This window comes from Hylaeus anthracinus, unplaced genomic scaffold (genome assembly GCF_026225885.1).
Source record: "Hylaeus anthracinus isolate JK02 unplaced genomic scaffold, UHH_iyHylAnth1.0_haploid 1, whole genome shotgun sequence".
Classification (NCBI taxonomy): Eukaryota; Metazoa; Arthropoda; class Insecta; order Hymenoptera; family Colletidae; genus Hylaeus; species Hylaeus anthracinus.
The window spans coordinates 1,249,420-1,271,499 of NW_026533255.1; the positions used below are offsets into that span (position 1 = coordinate 1,249,420).

Below are 22,080 nucleotides of genomic sequence, written 5' to 3' on the forward strand. Positions count from 1 at the left end.
CCGTCTCGCTGGTACGGTAACGGGTAACCTTTCTCACTTCCTGCCCGTCGACTCTTGCTTCCGGATCAGGCTTCTCTGCGAGCAACCCCTTCTTCGCACGCTCGTGTTCCTCCCCCGGGGTCCAGGTCGTCGTTAAATCGCGCGAGCAGCGATTTTTCCTGCTCTCTTCCTGCTTGGTGGAGTAATGAAGTCCGCGTGAAGGAAAATCGCCCGTTTCCTCGATCGGTTCGCGGTGGTTGATCGTCGGATGTCACTCGGGTCCGCGATCTCGAGGCTCACGCTGGTCAGCGCGGGGCTCTCCAACTTGGTTATTTCAGCGATTTATTGCGGCGCAACTTAGAAATGCATCTAATGCGGTGCACGCCGCATAGAATGCATGCATGCACCTTGGCGGCGGGGAGGGCGAGCCACGGAGAGCCGAGACGAGTCGAGTCGAGTCGCGGCGCGGCGCGGCGCGCAACCGCCTCTGCGCATGCGCATGGACCGTATGTACTCTACTCGCGCGCGCGGCTAGGCGAGCTAGCGCGAGCTCTAGCGAATATGAGCGAGCGAATCGGCCCGCTGCCGCCGCCACCGCCGCCACCGCCGCCCCGGAGTATCTTCGCTACGTCATTCATTGGCGTGGAGAGTGAAAATCAGAGTAGCTCCGATGTACGTGTAGCGCGCGTACAGACTCCGTGCAACTGTACCGCGAACGGTTCACCGTTTAGACAACATGTTTGCTTCTACACGTGCTCAAACATGACCACCCACAACTGTAACCTTTAAACCCTTATCACCTTGCTGTTTCTTATTTAAATTGATATTGTTTCTCTTTCATTAATTAACTGTATTTAATTTGCGTTGGCTATAAATCAGAGGCTGCAATGAAAAAAAGAATAATTTATTCCAGCGCAAATCATATTCATTTTCTTGTAACATATATTAGGTGAACTGGAAAGTAATAACGTTTTTGCAATTTTAAATACTTGTTTATCACTCATCAACTCATTGATTTTTATCAATCTACCATTGAAAATTTTGCACACCTGATAGCAAAAGGCTGCTAATAACGAGGGCGATTACATAATTGGTTAAAAATAGAAATTTATTAAAAATTTGTTTGAATTTGATGTAAAAGAAACTACATTACTTTCCAGTCTACCTAATATTTGTGTGAGTTTCAGTCGTAATCTGATCAACAGCAATTAGATGCACTCACTGGGACGTATATGTACCACTAGGGTCGAAAGGGTTAACCGCGTTCGTTTTTATGAAAACTCGAAATTTCGATAAGTAGGAGTGATAACGTCATTTGATGGTATCTATCCTTTCAAACTATTGTGTATTTTGTAAAAAAAATGGTTGATTATTCTCTTCTAGGTATCGAATATTCTTCATGCAATGAATGACTGTTTACGCGTCAAACTTTGAGGTAGTAGAAAAAATGGCCATTTCTTATAAAAACTCAAAATTTGTATTGCAATGAATGTTATTTTATGGTATGTTTCCTTCCAAACTATTGTGTATTTTGTAAAAAAAAATGCTTGATTGTTCCCTCTTGGATATCGAATATCCTTTATGCAATGTATAATATTATTATTTACACACAGAGTCAATTATTTCCTCCACTTTCTATGAGCTAGCTTATTTTGAAAAATACAACACTAAAACCAACTGAATGTTTTAAAATTCGTCTTGTCTTTAATGTTTTTCGTTTGTGAAATTTATTATTGCTTGATCATTTTTAAAATTTTGAAACATAGCAATGAATTGATCGTTTTTAACAAAGAAAATATATTCCTTCCTCGTTTTCTTTTAGCTTTTACATAATACTCATAACATGTATATATTCATAATTGGATAACGTTGTCAACTGATAGAAGATGGACACCTTTCCTTCCGTTATTCTGGAATAGAAATTAAAACATCCTATGAAGGCTTGATGAAATAAAAAGTTGACTATGATGCGAGAAAACATAAGTCGACAAACAACCATATACTGAAGACAATAAAACTAATTCAGAATACAGTAGTAAAGAATTATTACTAGAAGATACCGCGCAATCTCTGCAAACAGTGTGCAGTTTGAAACCAATGAAACATCGCTCGACCACACGAGGAAACTCTCGAGCCTAAATTACGCGATAAAAATTGTTCGTACTCCTAAAAGTTTTGTCTACTGCAATATATTTACCAAAAGATATACAAAACTATATATGAACAAGCCAAAATTAGAGAAGAAAAAGAAGTAATGACCAAACTAAAGACTGGCCACTCTAAACTTACATACGACTACTTTTTATAGAAAACCGTTCTTACATCACGAAAACTCGTCAAAAGTATCGTAAACCTTTTAAAAGACGGTAACTTTTATAAAAGCATTCAATCACGCGAATTAGGACAAACATAAATCGAGTTTAATGGTATAAAATTATACTTTATAAAATCAAATAATGTAAAATAGTAGAAAATGGATATTTACCATTTCCCAAAGTCTCTTCTAATAAAACAGAAATTAAAAACTTCTGCATTTTAAACACAAAAGTCAACTTTAAATATTTATAAGAAATTAAATAATTAAGATATTGGAAAAGTTATACGCTAAGATAATTCTATGTTGAATATTTCTTAAAAATTTGATTAAGTCTACAATATTTCGTGTCAGCTAGGTAACAAAAAGGTAGTTTCAAAAACAAGGTAAGAGAAACTTCAAGGTAACACTTTTTCCTGCTAGAGCGAAACCTCAGACGAACGAAGGGCTGACTCTTTTCGAGTCACTCTAAGTAGTTGTCAAGTTGTTTTAGTGTACAGCTCTGTCCTGACTGAAGCGTTTCTCTGTCGTCATTCGTCATTCGTCTACTTTATAGAAATGAGTATTTTTTAAAAAGCTACTTTATAGAATATGAGTATCGATTCAATTGTCATGATAAAATATTAGTTTTCGTAGCTGTATTGATCAAATAACAATATTCCCGCGCATGAAACTTTAAGAAACTGTAAAAAAAGTTTCAAGTTTTTGAAACGGAAATCGAGATTATTGAATGATGTGTCTTATTATATTGCAGGTTAGTGGTATGTTAGACTGCGACCTACTGAAAGAATATGTAATACTTTCTGCTCCTTTTTCGTTTTTCTTGAATGTGCCAAATGCAATATATATGTATATAAAACTTATTTCTTTAATTTGCTTATATATTCTTTCATCGTTACATATTTTTGTTTCTTATAGGCATTGTAATTATATTTCTCTTCAATTAATCTATACAATTTAATAAGAAGTCTTTGTGAAGTGATAATTTATTGATTCAAGATCGAATCACGTTTTCCTATCCTGAAAAATTAACTTTAAATGAGGTTAATGGGTTACACCACCTTTGAGTCGTAAAATAGTTTCAACGTAAATACTTAGATAATCTTTTGATCGTGGTTGGTTTGTTGCCTTTGTAATATCTCATTTGGCAAGTTCTTCGCACACATGAAATTGAACCTTATTTTTCTGTTGCAATTTTTGAAATTTTGTGCCAAGTTCTTCGGCTAACTGGAATAAAAATTGTTGCCGTGCAATTCTTTCTCTGGTTATCTCTTTATGTATAATAAAACCTGTACATTTATTCCAATCGAGCCAACAGTGTAGTAAGGTTGTAAAGCTATCTACGAAATTTCGAATTTTTGATTTCACCCTGTATTTTCTTGCCTGAGAAAAGACATAATGATGAATATACGATAGAATAACTCAGGACAAATGACTAAGTTTTCACTCAATTTTTCATTTATGAAAAAAGAAAGCGAGAAAGTGTATTCAAATTTTTATTTATATCACTTTAGGATCAATTTCAGAATAGTTTTAAAAAGTTTATAAATAACGAATGCCTATTAGAGTATCTAAAAAACTATAAGGCAATTATCGTTATGCACTGAGTTTTCTCAAAATCAAATCACGATCTTCTAATAACAACATAATTGTTGACTGGCAATTTTACACAGAAGCGACTTCATGTCACCGGCTATTATTTCGTAATTGAATGTGAAATTAAAACAATCTAAATAAACTCAAATAAACTTTATTTATATTTTACCAACATAATGAATTGAAATGAAATATTTTACATATAAAACACGATGACCAAAGCTCTTGCAATATTTTATATCGCCCTGGTTTTCATAAATTGAAATAGATAATGCAAGTGTAAACACGAGTTTACTCGTGACCGATTAACAACGGGTTAAGTCTATAGTTTCAGACAAAGAACTCATTGAACAAATTGTAAGAATACTCGAGAAAGTAACGATGTAATGATATTGTATGTAAGATATTGCGCGTAAAAGTTTGAAAACGATCATTTGATCAGGCGCGGTAGGTTTAGCAGAGGAATATGGTTTGTTTGTTCATGGAGTGTGTAGCGTGCATAGCATACAAACGCGTAGCGGCAGCTAAATGCTTATTACACCTGAAACTGTTGAACTCTGTTCTATCCTTACCCCAGCTAGCCAAAACAGGAAACTAGTCCTTTCTTTGTTATTCGATTCATCGAGCTAAGTACCGGAATCTCTTGTGAACTCCATATTTTGTTTTGTATCTTTTTAAGGATTTTTCCTAGCGCTGCGGCATTGGGGTACACATCACTGCTACATTGCCAGTCTTTAACCCTTTGCACTCGAGAGGTGACTCTCATTCGCCACTAGGATTCACGCAACAAATCTACCACCAATAATGTTTCTTTAGGTTTAGTTTCTTTGGAACTATATCGTCGAAGTCAATCTAATATTAGATGAAACGAAACTTTTTAATATGTATAGTTTATTTATAGGATACTTAGTTTCGAAAATAAAAATGGAAAAGTTAGAATTTCGTTTGAAAAAATTGAATTTCAGGAAAAAGGTATTCCAAGTTTTGAATTTTTATCTCCGAAACTAAACGTCCTATGAATAAATTGTAAATATAAAAAAGTTTTATTGTGGCATTCTCTATAAGGTGATATTTTTCTTAAATTCGATTGTTCGACTATTGTTTATTTTTTCTTAAAGACAACAGCAATAGGATCAGACCATTACGAGATGTCAGGAAAAAGGTATTCCAAGTTTTGAATTTGTATTTTTCGAACTAAACATCCTACGAATAAAGTGTAAATATCAAAAAGGTTCGTTTTGTCATTCCCTGGAAGCTGAAATTTTTTAAAAATTTACACCTCTACGTCTTTTAGAATCTCCAGCAAAAATTTTCTCGCAGTTAAATGGTTAATGAAAGCAAAATTTAAGTAAGGCATCAATCGACTTGTTTGAAAACCCTGTCAATGAATTCACTATACACTATACACAAACAACATCATAACCAACTGAATGTTTTAAAATTTGTCTTGTCTTTAATGTTTTTCGTTTGTAAAATTTATTATTTCTTGACTATTTAAAAAATTTTGAAACATAGCAATGAATTGATCATTTTTAACAAAGAAAATATATTCCTTCAAAGCAATGCAAAGCAAAGCAAAGCAAAGCAAAGCAAAGCAAAGCAAAGCAAAGCAAAGCAAAGCAAAGCAAAGCAAAGCAAAGCAAAGCAAAGTGGCTTTTTACTTATGTCACTTTTGGAAAAGTCACTAATACGGTGGTGTATTGAAACGCTGGTAATGTATGTTTGAAAGTTTCCGGAGGCTTGGAGAATTGGAGTACCAAAGATTTCGGATGAAGATGATTGGAGCGTAGTAGGAGAGTGACCTAGGGTAAATTATTTTTTCTTAAAATTTTGAAACATAACAATGAATTGTTCATTTTTAACAAAGTTAATATATTCTTTCCTCGTTTTCTTTTAGTTTTTACATAATACTTATAACATGTATATATTCGTAATTGGATAACGTTGTCAACTGATAGAAGATGGCCATCTTTCCTTCCGTTATTCTGGAATAGAAATTAGAACATCCTATGGAGATTTGATGAAATAAAAAGTTGACTATGATACGAGAATACATAAGTCAACAAACAGGATTGGAGTACCGAAGATTTCAGGTGAAGATGATTACAGTGAGGTATGAGAGTGACCTAGGGTCCCCGTGGTATGGCGCGAGTCTGCGGACAGAGGTGGGATCGAATCGTGGCGTTGGTAATTCCTAATACGGAATCGGGCGGCGTGATCAACAAAAGCTCTGAAATATCTTTCCTCGGCCACGCGAGAACTTCCTGCCTGGTCGCAGTTACCGGCGGTAAATTCTCGTGGAACGGCTGGTCGCAGCGCCGCGCCGAGCCATGCCGCGCCGGCAGGCACACACGCGCTAGCACGCTCGCGAGTCGCGCGACTATGCATCGAGCGCGCGCCACAGTTTCGCACCGCGTGTGCATGTGCCCGCACATTCTGGCATTTCCAAGTCGAACCTAACCGCGTGGCCTATCCCAGTGCTTCCCAACCTCTTCCGCCTCGCGACACGCTAACGACAATCACTTCGCGACTGTAATTGTATTTGAATAATAAAAAAACACTTGTACGGTTTCGTTTTTCTAAATGGTTTATTAATCTTGAAATATACATATACAGGGTGTCCCAGCATCGGTGGTACAACCGAGAAGGAGGTGATTCTATATGAACAAACAAATCGAAAATAAGGAATAAAATTTTTTCATTTGAGGTTTCGTTTTCGAGAAAATCGATTTTGAATAGTAAGCGAGTACTGGTACACATGACTATGGTTTGGATGGATAGATCTCGATACAGACTTTAAATTCACTCTAAATCCGTAGACAGAAATGAGTAATACAGCACATCATCTTGATACTAATGATATGAGTACTACTTATAAGTGTCATATGTATTAGGTTGTCCCAAAAGTTTCTTTCCTCTTATTAATAATTAATGCGTACACAATATTTTATGTTTTATGTTACATTACAAAATTGTGTACAATTCATTTCGCTCCATTACTGTTACAGCATCAATGTCTAAGAAATAAGATTGTCTATTTATATAAACACTGCCGCAGAAAATAATTGAATGCAACTCACGAAAGAAACTTTTAGGACAACCTAATATAAACAGACAGATGACTTGTATCGGGATCCATCCATCTAAACCGTAGTTACATGTACGCGTACTCGCTGAATATTCAAAACCGATTTTCTCGAGAACGAAACATCAAATGAACAAATTTTATTCTTTATTTACGATTCGTTTTTTTATGTAGAATCACCCCCACCTCGGTTGTACCACCGATGCTAGGACACCCTGCATAATATGTTAATCCTTTCGTTCTCTGATTTATCTTGGGGAGATAATAACTGAACTGAATTTCATTGTAAATACGAGATTTATTATTTACAACTATTTACAATGTTTAATTAACATACTATACACACTTACCTGTAAATACGAGAAACGACATTAAAAGCTACTATTTCTGGGTTTATTTAAGGGTGATACTGTGTTTAGATAAATTTAATCAATTCAATTTTGCAATCCACGTGGCTCATGCAAAATGAGTTTTAAAAGAAATGCGATAGATTTACATAAATTCTATCGTTATTTAAAATTGAAAATGTTCTATGATTGAGTGCAAACACGGTCCACTGACTTATTTGTAATTGATATTCATTCGATGCGAAACGTCGCTTGATTGTGAATTTTTACTTTTATACGTTTCTTGAAATTTTATATCTTAATAACAATTTTCCGCGTGAATAGCATTCACGAGTAGAATGGACAATGAAATTTCATCGACATGTTTTTTGCTGTGTTAAAGAAGTAAAGACATTTATTTTGAAGATGAAAAGTTGGAGAATATAAATCTGCATAGAATTCGTGAATTTGTCGAAGTCGTGAAAATAAGTACAAGTTTGAATTCAATATAGATATGTTTCAATTCAAAAGAAACGAAGTTCAGGCTTATATCTTTCGTAAGTATTAGTCTGGCAGTCAACTTGGTAAAGTATTAGATATTTTTATGATCATTTGTTTTGAAATTATATATAATTTTACATTGGTATATGTATTTCAGTTATGTTGCAATATTGCATTAACACAATAAAAACGAATATTATTTTTACTTTATTTGTATTCAATTACAGAATTTGGCACATATTGATTAGCACTTCAAATAGGGAAGATTATTTTAACTCTTAACGGGCGCATGTCATTTCCTACGTGACATTCTTATTGTACCAGACGTTTATCAAGTCGGACGTGACGAAATAAGTTTCAGTATGAATAAAATAGTTTTAGCACCTTTTTAATAGTGACAATAATTAACGAGGGTATTTTTAATAAAAGAGATGTTATTTTCATCGAATGTTAGCGCAACATTTTAGATATGCGCATTAGGTAAATCGAGGACCAAGTGGCAAGTATGATCTTAAGCATGGACGTCTGATTAGGGTGAGCGTTATAAAGAAATTTCACAGTAATTTGTCTTACATTTAAATTGTCAAAAAATCTTCATAATAGAATGAACACTTCAAAATGTAAAGTTCAAATGTAAGAGTGGTTTTAGAAATGAATAAAATTTCAGTTTTAACGAGATACTTGCGTTTTTTTAAACATAACTCTTGAGCGTTTGAAACAATGTTTTGAACAACTACTAACAGGTTATCATCTAAAGTTTTTGAAAATGGTTTACATTTTTTGTATGGTTATACTTTACTTAAGTGTTAACATAATTTTGACGCATCCTATATATTTTGTACCATGACAATGTTCTTTGTTACAATTTAAATAAAATAAATAAATGAATGTGTTTTTTATGAAAAAAATTTATTTCATTTTGGTGCAATTTAGAATAAATTTTGAACATTAAATGAAGATGCGATATCAAAGAGGAACGAGAAATGGACAATAAGAAGGTAAAGAACACTTGAAAAAAAGTTTACTTCAACGCAGAAATTATCGAAAACATTCAGCTATTGAAAATACAGTAAATTAAAGCAGTCTTCTTAAGTTCACAGGAACAAATGTGCGCGTTCAATTCTGAAATAATTCGAAATGAAAATTGACAAAATAATATAATTAATATAAAATATAAAATATTTTAATCTTTACTAATATCGAAAATTTCATTATTTGAAATTTAAGAGAATTGTAATGTCACATTATCTCAATATTGAATGAAATCCATATTAAAAATTAAAGAAAATTACGAAAGATTAAGAAATTAAGGACACTTTAGCTAATTTCTAATAAATATACATTCACAGACGTAAGCTGTGCATATTAACAATACATGTACATTTACATAGCATATATAAATATTCAGAAAACAATTAGAGGACATTCTAACTAATTTCTAATGAATATACATTTGCACAGGATATATAAACATTCAGAAAACAATTACAGGTCATTCTAACTAATTTCTAATTTTCAAGAAATTTATGTACGATTTGCAATGGCGCAATAACTGGTATGCTCAAAAAGGCGTCCTTTGGATAAGAAGGATAGAAGTATAATTCTCTTATTCGCGATTTTTCATGACAGATTAATCACGGCACACCTGTTGGGAAGCACTGGCATATCCTAGAGCCGTTACACGGACCGTCAAGCGTCGGAGAGGAGGGCCACGCTCCCCGTCGTTTCCTTCTCGTTCTCCCGAGGTTCGTTCCCGCGGCGTTCCCCGTGTCTTCCCCCTTCGTTTCGCTTGTCTACTTCGTTTGTAGTGGGTGGGAGGCGGCGTGCCCCCCACTAGGTACGACACTGCATGATTTTTTGACGACCGATGAAAGTTACTCGCGAGATATTCTATTTTAAACTTTCGGCCGACTGTCGCTCCGCGCTCGGCCACCTCCACCTCCACCTCCACCCCCACTACACTAACCGAGACTTCCTACATCGTAATAATTCCTGAAAAGGAGGAAGCCATTTTGCGCGCCGTGCTCACGGGGCATAAAGTGACCGTATCGTCCACCCATTTACCACTACTTACCTTCTCCTATCCTTTGTCCATCCGCCCCTAATTAATGAGGAAACGCCATCTTTAATATCAAAAAAAGTACTAAACATGCAATGTAAATATTTTATATGTCTACTAAAAACACGTATTTACAAACAACATGATTGACTAATTCTTATTGTTGCGTATCCTTTGTCCATCCGTCCCTAATTAATAGAGAACGTCATTTTTAACCTCAAAAAATTAATAAACGTCCATTGTAAATATTTTATATGTCTATTAAAAATACCTACCTATTTTATGTACACAATAAGATTTACCATTTCTTACTTTTGTGTATCCTTCATCCGTCTCTAATTAATGTAGTATCCGCGCTTTCCCATTTCCAGAATAAGGGTTCAAACGACGAAAGGAGGAAAAACGGTCGACTATGGATCCAAGGATCTCCGTGCCTTATGACTCATTTAGACTCCTACATGAATGAGGAACGCTATATTTAAGTTAAAAAAAAAATTCTAAATGTACGTTATAAACATTTGCTACTAAATAATTAATTAACAAGGAATAGCGTTTTTCAGGTCAAAAATATACTAAATGTGTAATATGAATTATTTCCACATCAACTAAAAATATACACTGTTCCTTTTTTGAGAGAAATAATTGTGACTCTCTCTTGTTTTTGTAACACGGAAGAGGACTAACGATTTACAGTCATGCGAGGAGATGTGTGCGAATGAGTCTGTATAGTATAAGGAAGTGTCCTGTAAACCTTACATTATTCATTTAATTAACAGGAAAAAATTGAAAGGAGTTTTATTTTGTATGCATATAAAGTTTTGTTAGATGAAATCTAATTAATAGCATCGTCAGTTGAAACCAAATTGAACAGTATCACCAGTTGAAACATAGTTTGACATTAACACATAGATACTGTAAACAGTATGCTATCTTTAAAGTAAAAAAAGTACCAAATGTCTAATGCAAATATTTTCTACGTCTACTAAGAATAACAAAAAATGTGTCTATATTTATGAGATTTAAATAAACCTGTAATACGTGAAAAGCATAATAAAATAAAAATGGTTACAATATACCTTCACTTTAATTACCGCTGTATATATAAATTTACTTTCTACTCTCTAATGCGAAGTACACATAATTCTAACAATTTTTTTGTGTACCGACATCCACGCAAGCGAAACTGCGGGAGAAAACTAGTTGGCGATAGATCTGTTTGCAATAAGAGCACAATCAGTAGAATAACACGCGTACTATGAATACACCTACTAGAAACTGTATCCAATAATTAGAACAGCTTAATATTATTAGTTACTTTTGCAAATCCAGATTACTGCGCCACTGCTACGGTAAATAGAATTGTCCCGCCTGGAGTATTTACATTTCTATCTGCGAAAGGTTACGTACAAAACATGGTACCTAACAATTATTAATAACAAGAGCCAGAGACTGCTTATACAACCTAACGAAGTAACTCTACAAGAATAAGTCAGAAATAAGTCAGAGAGTTTTAAATTTGGAGAACGCGATGGCCATTTTATTTCACATCTTCATAAAATTATTCTTCCTCCGAAAATTTACAAGTTATTTACAATCCTAACTGGAAATGGTCATACAGAAAACAACTCATATTTAACAATTATTAATGACACGAAAAAGAAATGATTGTACTTACAATCTAACGAAACAACCCCACAAGAAAAAGATACGAGTTGTCAAGACTGAAGTACCAGGTGGATCTTGTATTGGAAGAGTTGTAAATGGCTTCAAAATAACTACTTCGATCTTCGAGGTACTTACAGGGATCGCCGTAAGTCTTCGAGTCGACATTCCTGGCTCTTCAACACTCTGTCGGATATGTTCAATATTCTCCTCTGTCATAATCGAACATCGTCTCTCTGATAGCAGCGAATCAATTACGGCACCGTGCAGCTGAAAACGCTGCACCAAACGACCAATCATTGATTTCGAGGGAGGATTCCTGACGTTAAAATGGCGGTGTGCTATTCGCAATAGAATTATTGAACGCTGATTTTCCAAATAAAGGTATTCAATGGTGAATTGTTTCATTCTTGATGTCCCAAATGTGGAGACAGAAAGATGGGCACAAGGAAAGCTAGCAAACTCCAAACAAATGATCAAAGGGTACTGATACAACACGAAGATCTAAAATAGATCTATTAATATGATAAAAATGTATGTATATATAAATATAAGCTCTGTATATTTAATATTATTTAACTAAATAAACATTCTCTTAGTTAGTATTCTATATTATATATTCTCAGACTCTTTCTTTTAATATTCCCTCCTAACTTCCATTTCACATTCCCATTTATTTTAAAAATTGTTGCGTTAGCCTTAATCTTTGAGATCACTCTTTTCGATTGACAAACGTCTCACGTTGTTTCTTAGGTACCTTTCTATATCTAGTCCCACGTCTAAACTACAAATTTGTCTCCATTCATAGAAAATTTGAATGTGCAAGAATATACAAAATATTAAAAGTGAATTCGTGTCATCGTCTTTACCAAGTAAAATAAATTCCTAATTAGGTTCAATTTTCGTACCTTTGTAAATATTTTATTTTCCATAAAGACCCGCAATGTACTCATTACAAATCGCGTTCAGTTGTCGTGTCGCGTGCGCGACTCGTAATGAAATAAACGAAAAGAATAAATATTTGCCCGGAGTAGGAATGAATGAGATCTCACTGGGAACACCGTGGCATTCCTGGAATCGGGCCGGAGGTGTAAAAAAAGGGGAAAAAATGTGCGAAAAAGCGGTTCCCGGCGGACGGAGCGCGGGACAGCGACGGTCACAGGCGCGGGCGGGCACGCACACGCGCGCGGAGCGTCCGTCGGCTGGTCCCGCGGTGCCTTTTTCTTTTTTCACCCCCTCCTTCGCCGCCCCAACCGTCCTCCCACCCCATTGGCCGGGCCACCCTGTTCTGTTCTCTGGATGTAGCCGGCCTCCGCAATCGCTTTTGTTTTCCTCTATTTTCCGGTTTTTCCGGGCGGGACGCACTCCGGCCGCCGGCGTGCAACAAGTAGCAGATTATAAAAATCACTCGTTGGCTCGGAGGCGTGCCAGGGCGAAAAAAACCGAGGGAAAAAGAAGCCACGGCCAACATCCACGCGGAGCTGCGCGGAACAGAGAGACGGCTCGTGCGCGCGCGCGCGCGATAGAAAGAGACGGAACGGAACCGATCGAAAGCCCACCTAATAATGAATGTTACTGTGTACCGGGCTCGAGCGTATTTTATACCAAACGAAGGTAAAGAATAACTGTGAACTAATACAATCTTTCAATTGTTTCGTTATTTCCTTTTTTAATGGATCTTTTTTTACATTGCGACGATTGGTCAGTCATTAGAGATGAAACTTATTTCGTATTTGGAGAAATTTATTACCACTTGATGAGTGATTTTTTTTTAGAAATTCTAATATAATTTTTTTGTGACTTTGTGTATTTTAATCAAAACGAAGGTAGAAAATAACAGATTAGAATAATAGATCGTTTTAATTGTTATAGTATTATTTACTTCTGTTTCTATAATGCTTTACTTTTTGTATATATTTAACGTTGCATCAAGATCTTAAACAGTTATTAGCTACGACTGTTTGGAGTGGAAAATGTGAAGTTGTTAAATATACTTTTACATTGCATCTACTGATTAGTCGTTTTGAGTCAAGCTAGATCTATTTGAGGGGTGTGTTGCAATAAGCAAGCAGCTCCATTTTTTCCATGGGTTTGATTTTTGAAGAAAATTCAAAAATCTGAATTTTAAAACATTTTTTTTCATTTCCCAAAAAGTTGAAAAAATGGAGTTGCATTTTGATTGATGTACATCCGTCATTTGTATTTGAAGAAATTCTCTACCACTCTGTGTATTTTATTTGGAACGAAGATGAAGCATGACAGTTTGAAATAATACAACATTTTAACTGCTTTATTATTATTCACTTTTTTCTACATAGCTTTGTTTTGTGTCACATCAACTACATCGTCGTTAGCACTTTGGGTGTTATGCATCCAGAGAGAGCTATTTTGTGTTGACTATTAACGCATATATCCGTTCGTGAATTTTCACGATCTCCTGTATGCTTGAGGGACAATTGACATGAATATGTACGTGTTACTTGGTAACAATAGTAAAGCAATCGAGTCCTTCTCCTCGAAGGAGGAATTAGCAAGGAGGAACTGTGTTGAATCATGTTTTCAATAGAATCGACCACGCAGATTGCTTTGGTCAGAAGTAATCAACACTCAGGAAGTTACAAATGGAACTCACTTTATTAAAATTTGAATAATTTCTTTAGAACTCGACGCATAATCTTTATGAAAAATTGAAATACACCAAAATCGAAGCAGTTAAAATTTCATTATTTTGTTTCATGTACAAATGCAGTTGGTTTTTGCTTCACATTTCGAAGACGATGAAACCAATATAAAGAAATCGTACATCGCTTTGTAAAGAATACACCCACAAATAAGAATCTTCTTTAGATTTTTAATTCAAACAGTTGGATAACGAAAATCATCAACAGCACCATTGTTCGAGAAAATGCAACTCCCAACGAAGCCGCCATTTTCTATATGAATCGATTTTCAAACAAATGTAAATATTTTTGTACTCTACAGGCTATCCATATTCATATACAAACTCAGGTTTTTTTTCGACCACTTAAATGCACCATATTTAAATATTATCTAAAAGGCGACGACTATTTTATGTCCTGAAAATGGTGTAATCCATTAACCTCGATAGGTATACCTTCATCACGGTTTAACATATTTCTATAGATTTTTTAAAGTTGCATACGCATAGAATATTGTTATTTGATTAATACAGTTTCAGAATATAACATATTCCAGGGAAATCTAATCGATATCCATATTATCGCGTATATAGTTCCAAACATTTTTAACAGCGACTGCAACAATATCTTATTACTAACGCAAACGATGCAGTTGAATATTCCAACTATCACTCACTATTTCTGTATCATAACGGACGAGTAACGGCCGTACACTGAAACCACTTTACTACTTACTCTACGAGAAGGACCAGCCCACTGTTCGTCTGAGGCTGAAGAACTACTGTATGGTCCATGGAATATGAATTAATAATATGAATTTTTATGAACATGAATTAATAATGGTCTGTGGTAATAATATAGTTAACATTTTATTGAACATTAAAGTTAACAAACAAAGTTTATTTTGTGTTCTTATTTATACCACTTTCCTTTTACCCGGTTGACACAAAATATTTGAAACTTGTTCAATATTCCTCAAATTTTGAGGAATAAATTAAATCTAAAATTGTCTTTGGTGTATCGTATGATTTTTCCCATGTCTCAGTTAATTGGTCTGTTAAAAACAATTCGAAATTAATTTCTATGGTTAAACTGCGAAAATACTTTCAAAATAGTGAATAACCATATTGTAACATTTTTACTTTTAAACATTGTATTTTGTAGAAGATAATTTTTTTTATTATATTTAACATATTTTCGTTCGTTTTGTGAAGTTATATTATATACCAAGCTATTTCTCTGTATTATTTATTACTGTTGTTTCAATAATAACTTACGTGTCTCTCTTTTATAACAGAGTCGAACAAATATTTTTCTACCTATTCTTTTACTGTAATTAGTCCATTTAAATGAAGTAACACAGATATTCAGAGTTTCGTGTGTTGTATTTTGTATAATATGAAATTCCTTATTATGCAAAATACAGCATAATTTGGAATGCTGTTTCAGAATTCCATATTATGCGAATGCATTATATGTATCAATTATGTATTAATTGTTTTATCGATACAGGCAGCTAATACTTGGCTGTATCGTACTTTTAGCTAAATATCGGGTCTTGGTACTCGGATAATATTAAGCATAAAAAAGAATCCTGCAAGAATGTTCAATTGTTCACGTATTTACCTTTGAATAATACGTGTGTAAGCTTGTCCCGTGCGATACTGTGAGGAAATCTGTGTAAATGATGCAATTGTCATAACAGAAGAAGAAAGTATGTAAGAAAAATGAATTTAGGAAACATTTATTCAAATGAGAAACATTTATAAAACGAAATATTAGGTAGACCGAAAAGTAATCTCGTTTCTTTTACATTAAATTCAAACTTTCCAATAAATTTCTATCTTTAATTCATTATATTAGGTTGTTCTAAAAATTTCTTTCGCTTTATTAATAAGTAATACATGTACAATATCTTATGTTTTATGTTACATTACTGAATTGTGCACGATTCATTTTGCTCCATTACTGTTACAACATGAATATCTATGTAATTAAACACGACCACATAAAATACTTGAGTGCAACTCGCGAAAGAAACTTTCGGGTCAACCTAATATGTGTGCAAATTTTCAATGCCAGAAAAATCAATCAGCTGATAAATGATAAACAAGTATTTAAAATCGCAAAAACGACATTGCTTTCCAGTCCACCTAATATATATAATAGCTAAGCAATGAAAAGTTATCTACTTCTTAAAACAAAGCGAAGCATACCCATACTGTCAATATTAAAAACTATTACACTAACGAAACGCGTGACGTGCATGCATCACTCAGAAACATCAAAGAGCCATTCGCAGCGTACAAAAACCTACTTAAAATACTCGAACAATACCCGTTCTGTACTCGATCGATACAATGATTTTTCCCTATCGAGACCCAGCCGCAAAAATTCCAAAAGTTGACCGTACTTTCGTTCATTCTAGGCGTACACAGCTCCTTAACGAAACCGATCAATAGGTTCGATCGGTTGACTTCGGTTTTGACTTCGGCGTCGACAATCGCGCGAGTCAGCAGTGAAAAGAGCTGGAGCTATAGAAAAGACGTGTGGCGCGACAGAGACGAGGCTGGATCGAAAAAGAGAGTCGACCGACCGTCGAACCGGGATAGAAGTATCCGGAGAAAGAGGCGCGGGTGGAAGCGTGCTCGACACAGTGAACAACATCGTTGGGAAGGGACGAGGGAGCGAGAAAGAGAGCAGCAACGGGTCCGAGGGACGCGGGCGTGGGTACACATTTACCTATTACATATGTATGTTCCACGTACCCACCCACCCCTCCCCCTCTCTCGCACGTAACTTTGCCCCGCGCCGACCCCCTCGCGCTCAAGAGCATCCCTCTCGCTTTCGCGCGCGCGGTCCGTGCGTGGCGATTTACATTAAACGCTGGTCCGTTGCCTCCCGTTCCGCAGAGACGTGCGAACGCTGCCGAGGAACTAGCAGAGGCACACAGAGAGAGCGAGAGAGAGAGAGAGGATAAGGGACACTGGAAGCGGGTGAAAAGAGGGAGCGTGGGGAAGGATGGGACAGGCTCTCTCTCTCTCTCTATCTCTCTCTCGTTTTGTTCCACGGATAGAGGAGAAAACCATCCGAAAATACGCGGATGTATGTACGAAACAAGGCGAGCCGATTCGCGCGGGCATCCAGCGGCAAAAAAGATTTCTCGATACGGTCGGGCTTCGATCGCGCACCTCGGTGCACCTCGTCACTCATACGCGGGGCGGATGCAGCGCGCGAGCCAAACGTACGCTCCGGGAGTGCTTTTCCGGGATTTTCCGAAGAAGCTCGTCGACCACAAACTGTAATATATGTACACTGCACCGTTTATTTATTTATGATATGAATATAATATATAGCAAATGGATGCTAGATGTAAATAAAAGGTATGTGCATTAGGGTGGTTCTTAGAAGGACGACTTTCGAATTCTTATTTGTTTATTTATAATATGAACCTAATATATAGTAAATGCATGTTAGATATTAAAAAAAGGTATGTGCATTAAGGTGGTTCTTAAGGTAGTTGTTCCGTGGATTTATTTCATGAAGGATTTTAACAAAACGTCATTTGATATGAGCCCACTTTGATTTAAATTGATCCACGCCAATTTTTTAAAAAATGATATGATGATTTTGTAATTTTAACACAGTCTTATGGAACATAGAGATTTCTATGTGAATTTTTTCAATTTAAATCCATATATAATATAGGAACGTGCTGAAAATTTGATATGTTACAAAAACCGATACTATAAAACTACTTTAAAAGGGTGACTTTCGATTTAATGCTTCCAGGGTCTTAAATGCTTCGTTATAACCAAAAATGAATTCCTTAAAAATTTCAACACTCTATTTCAATTCTTATTACCATCGTAAAGGACCCAAAGGACGAATTCTTCTATTTAAAATATGTAGGGAAAGAAAACATCTTGCATTCTGATTTTTATGTTTTGAGAATGAAATAATTGTAATATTATGAGATGATATGTTCTTATGGATAATCTAATGCTTTGCAAACAAGACTGGTGTAAAAATCTCGTAAGTTTAACTGGTGCAAAGTTATAAGCTGGTGAAGTTAAAATTATAAGAATTGAAAAAACACATTAAAAATTCAGCAAACCAAACAAATTTCGAAAATCACCCTTTTAAGAATCACCCTAAAATGCATTTATGCAAAATGAAATAATATTATTATATTAATTATAGAATATATTCAACAAACCTTATGTACATGTTTTTTGTATTTTTTCTGTGCTACTATATGTCAATACTATGCATAAAATCCGAATTTTTATTATATGTATTAGGCGTAGAAATTAAATCTGTACCTTTACATTCAATCGTTTATTATTGTAGTTTATGTAAAAATATTTACTCGTCATTTTGTTAAGTTAAATAACCAACCTCCTGTGTTCTCAATCTGATCTCATGTACATAGATTACAATGAATCTATACACATCGCAAGTCTCAACCTGGTGGTCATTACCACATTCGTAGACCACAAATTTTGCTTAATGCTGTTCTTCTAACAAATTACGAGTGTACTTGACAGTCACTATCTATAGAAATTAGTTCTGTGTTTCTACATTTATATAATTATTTATAAATCTAATTTAACCTTTCCAAGTTAACCTTTTCAACTGGTTACTACTGATAACCACAAATTTAAAATTGATTTTTTAAGTGCCTACTGGTTTCTAATAAAAACAATAGTGGAATATGTGTTACCTATATACTGGAGGATAATTAAGAGATTTTGTTGTCATTTCCTTCCGATAATTTCAATTATACACATATTTTTAAATAATTTGTAAAAATAAGAATGTGTTAAGTAAAATATTTTCTATTTTAACCTCAAAGGGTTAAATAGAAATATTTCCTGGCTCTTGTGTTACACTACCAAGCTTCATAGTAATGAAACACACAACTACATGTGTCTCTTGAAATGTGTGACTGAGAAAATATTAATACTTGTATAGTTTTTCTTTATAAATAAATGGTAAGTTTACTTTAGAAAGGCATGGAATTAATTTTTACATCTATTGAAACATTTATCTAATTTGACTAAACGTATGTACATACGTTTAATAAAAACTGATATTATTTATTTAATCTATGTACAATATACATTTATAATCCAAAATAAATTCTATCAGAAATCAATTTAGAAATAGAGGCGACCTTTCAAGGTGCCAGAGTGGGCTAACCTTTAACTCTTGCAGTACCGAATAACGATATATCGTCATTGACTACGTTCGTGATTATAAGTGCCAACGACGATGTGTCGATATACGTGAGTCGCTATGCGTTTGCGTTTGAAAATGACAAGTTTAAACTTAGTTGTATGCGTTTAGTCGTTCGGAATTCAATTATATTTCCATTCTAAAGTAAAATAATATTCTAAAGTACGTCTAAAGTAGTGACTTATAATATAGTTATTAATAATTTGATGTACGTTGTTTATGTTCTTTATTCTATGTTCTACACCAAACTACGTTAGAGGATAAGGAGAACTTATAGTAAGTGTATATTAATCTACGAAATGTAAATAGTAAATTATAAAGAAAAAGTACATAAATACAGACAACGATAACAATAATGAATAACATCAAAGATGATGAATCGAAGCGTTAAGATAGAATAAAGACGTGATTGAACCTAAAAACAAGGTATAGGTATTCTTCGATCAAAATGTGTGCAACTGAGACATTTTTCTTTTAACAAGACATTAGATTATACTCATAAGGAATATGATAATTAGACTGCGGATTTTTATGTATTTCTAGCAAAATATGAAGGTGCAAAAAATTACAAAATGTTCACAATATATAATAATATAAAAAAGTGTTAAAAGTAAAGTTTATATTATAATATTTGAAAACTAAAATAAATTCCTATTTAGGTTTAATTTTTCCATATATACCTTTGCAAAGATTTTATTTTGCATAAAGATCTACAGTCTGATAATAATAATATTATTATCCCTGTTCAGGAAGTGCAAATTACTATTCATCGGCATCATTTGGGGTTTATTGTGTGCCTTGGCACTGTGCTCAAAGTATTCATATTCAATTTTCCTTTTTTTCGTTTATTTAACTTCTACACGAGACAATATTTTACATTTCTTTATCAGACAGCTGTTCCTAGAATGGGCGCAGCAATGACATTCCTGAAGGAATATTCGCAATTAACTCTGTAGTCGAGTTTGTGGCTGCTTCACTACGTAAATTGGTCTCTATTGGACTCGACCATCAAAGAAGTTTAATCCATTGCAGCAGGTATTTGCTGGCTTACATATTCTGATTATGGAATCAGCTTGCCGGAATCCGAATGCAGGCTACCCTAGATTTAAGCAAATCGAAATGTTTGTTGATTCTTCTACCATTTACGATGTCGCTCGAGCATCTTTTCTGACATTTCTTTCACGTTTAGTAGTACTGGATTAAGTTAGAAGTATATCACTGGAGAAGCAAATGAAAATGTGGCAAATCCTATGATTTATTTATAAAATTTCTTTTACAGATCCTTAACACATTTTTATGTGAGTTGCAATATCTTGAAATTACATGTTATTTTATTAAAGTCCTTCTGACCAACGAATGTCCTTCTAATCAAAGATTTCTTCGTCGAACGAATAAGAAAATGTTCCATTTAAACTATAGCTTTCCGATATTTAAAATTCTATGCATTTTTTGGTAGTATTTTACATAATTCAGTTTTCATCTTTCTCATTTTTTTCTTTTCTAATTCTCTTCATTCTTTTCTTCTCTAATATTGAAAGAATTAGAAAGAATTTGTGATATTATAACATTTGTACTATGTTTCTAATAGTTTTAACACATAACAAAAATACTTTTATCAATACTATTGTCATTATCCTATCGTCAGAAAATAACTTTGTAATTCTTCCAGTAACAGAAAGGATACACGAATGAGAAAGTAGGAAATCGAAGATGATCAATTATAATTCAACGCCAAGAATACACAGAATATAGTATGTACATCCATAAACTGTATCCCTATCAATACCAGTTACAAATTTTTCACTGTATTTTTAAAGTCAATGTAAATATAGATAACATCAGAATAAGTTACGTACTACAAACATTATTAGATGTTCGTGATGTTTTGAAAATAAACCACAGATTTGTTCTTTAATATTTATGGAAAAAAGTCTGTGGTATAAAATTGACAGCTCTGGTCTCAATATATCCTAGAAATGGCTGTAAATATTAGAAATAAATGAAAAACCATTGTAGTAGTTACTGATTGTTGGTTTACTGATATATAATAATGATATAGGTAAATGATATTTATATTTCGGCAACGTTACAGGTACGTTTCGACTTTCGACGCACACTTCTTGAAGGCTGTTTCGTGATTGATAACCAATAAACTAATTACCTTGGGCGAGAAACAAGGTACAGGTATTCTTCTTCGATCAAAATGTGTGCAACTGAGACATTTTTCTTTTAACAAAACGCTAGATTATACTCAAAAGGAATATAAAAATTAAACTGCGGATTTTTATGCATTTGTAGCAAAATTTGAATATGCAAAATACTACAAAATGTTCACAATATATAATAATATAAAAAAGTGTTAAAAGTAAAAAAAAGAAACAATCAAAACTATTATATTTAAACTTTTGATCTGGACTTTATATATCCTAGAAAAAGCTGTAAATATTAAAAGTAATAAGAAATCATTGCAGGAGGATGTTAAGCAAATAGGTAGTTTTAATAATATATAACAATAATATTAGTGATATTTATGTTTCTCGAATGAAGACCGTTTCTCAATAACCAATAAACTAATTACCTTGATCGAGAAACAATCAAAACTATTACATCTAAATTATGGCTCCAGATACTATATATCCTAGAAAAAGGAGTAAATA

The 22,080-nt window shown here is 34.1% G+C and overlaps 2 long non-coding RNA genes across 2 annotated transcripts; one reads left to right on the plus strand and one right to left on the minus strand.

Annotated features, from left to right (window-relative positions):
* Window positions 1-5,612: 5,612 nt before the first annotated feature.
* Window positions 5,613-8,893, plus strand: LOC128896490 (uncharacterized). The gene is made up of 3 exons (XR_008461996.1): window positions 5,613-5,696; window positions 5,787-6,002; window positions 8,029-8,893. It is a non-coding gene; the product is annotated as an uncharacterized LOC128896490 (long non-coding RNA).
* A 1,293-nt stretch (window positions 8,894-10,186) lies between these two features.
* LOC128896492 (uncharacterized) lies at window positions 10,187-12,688 on the minus strand. Its single transcript, XR_008461998.1, has 3 exons — window positions 12,431-12,688; window positions 11,661-11,801; window positions 10,187-10,314 (listed from the first exon to the last, which is right to left on the minus strand). It is a non-coding gene; the product is annotated as an uncharacterized LOC128896492 (long non-coding RNA).
* Between the last annotated feature and the right edge of the window lie 9,392 nt (window positions 12,689-22,080).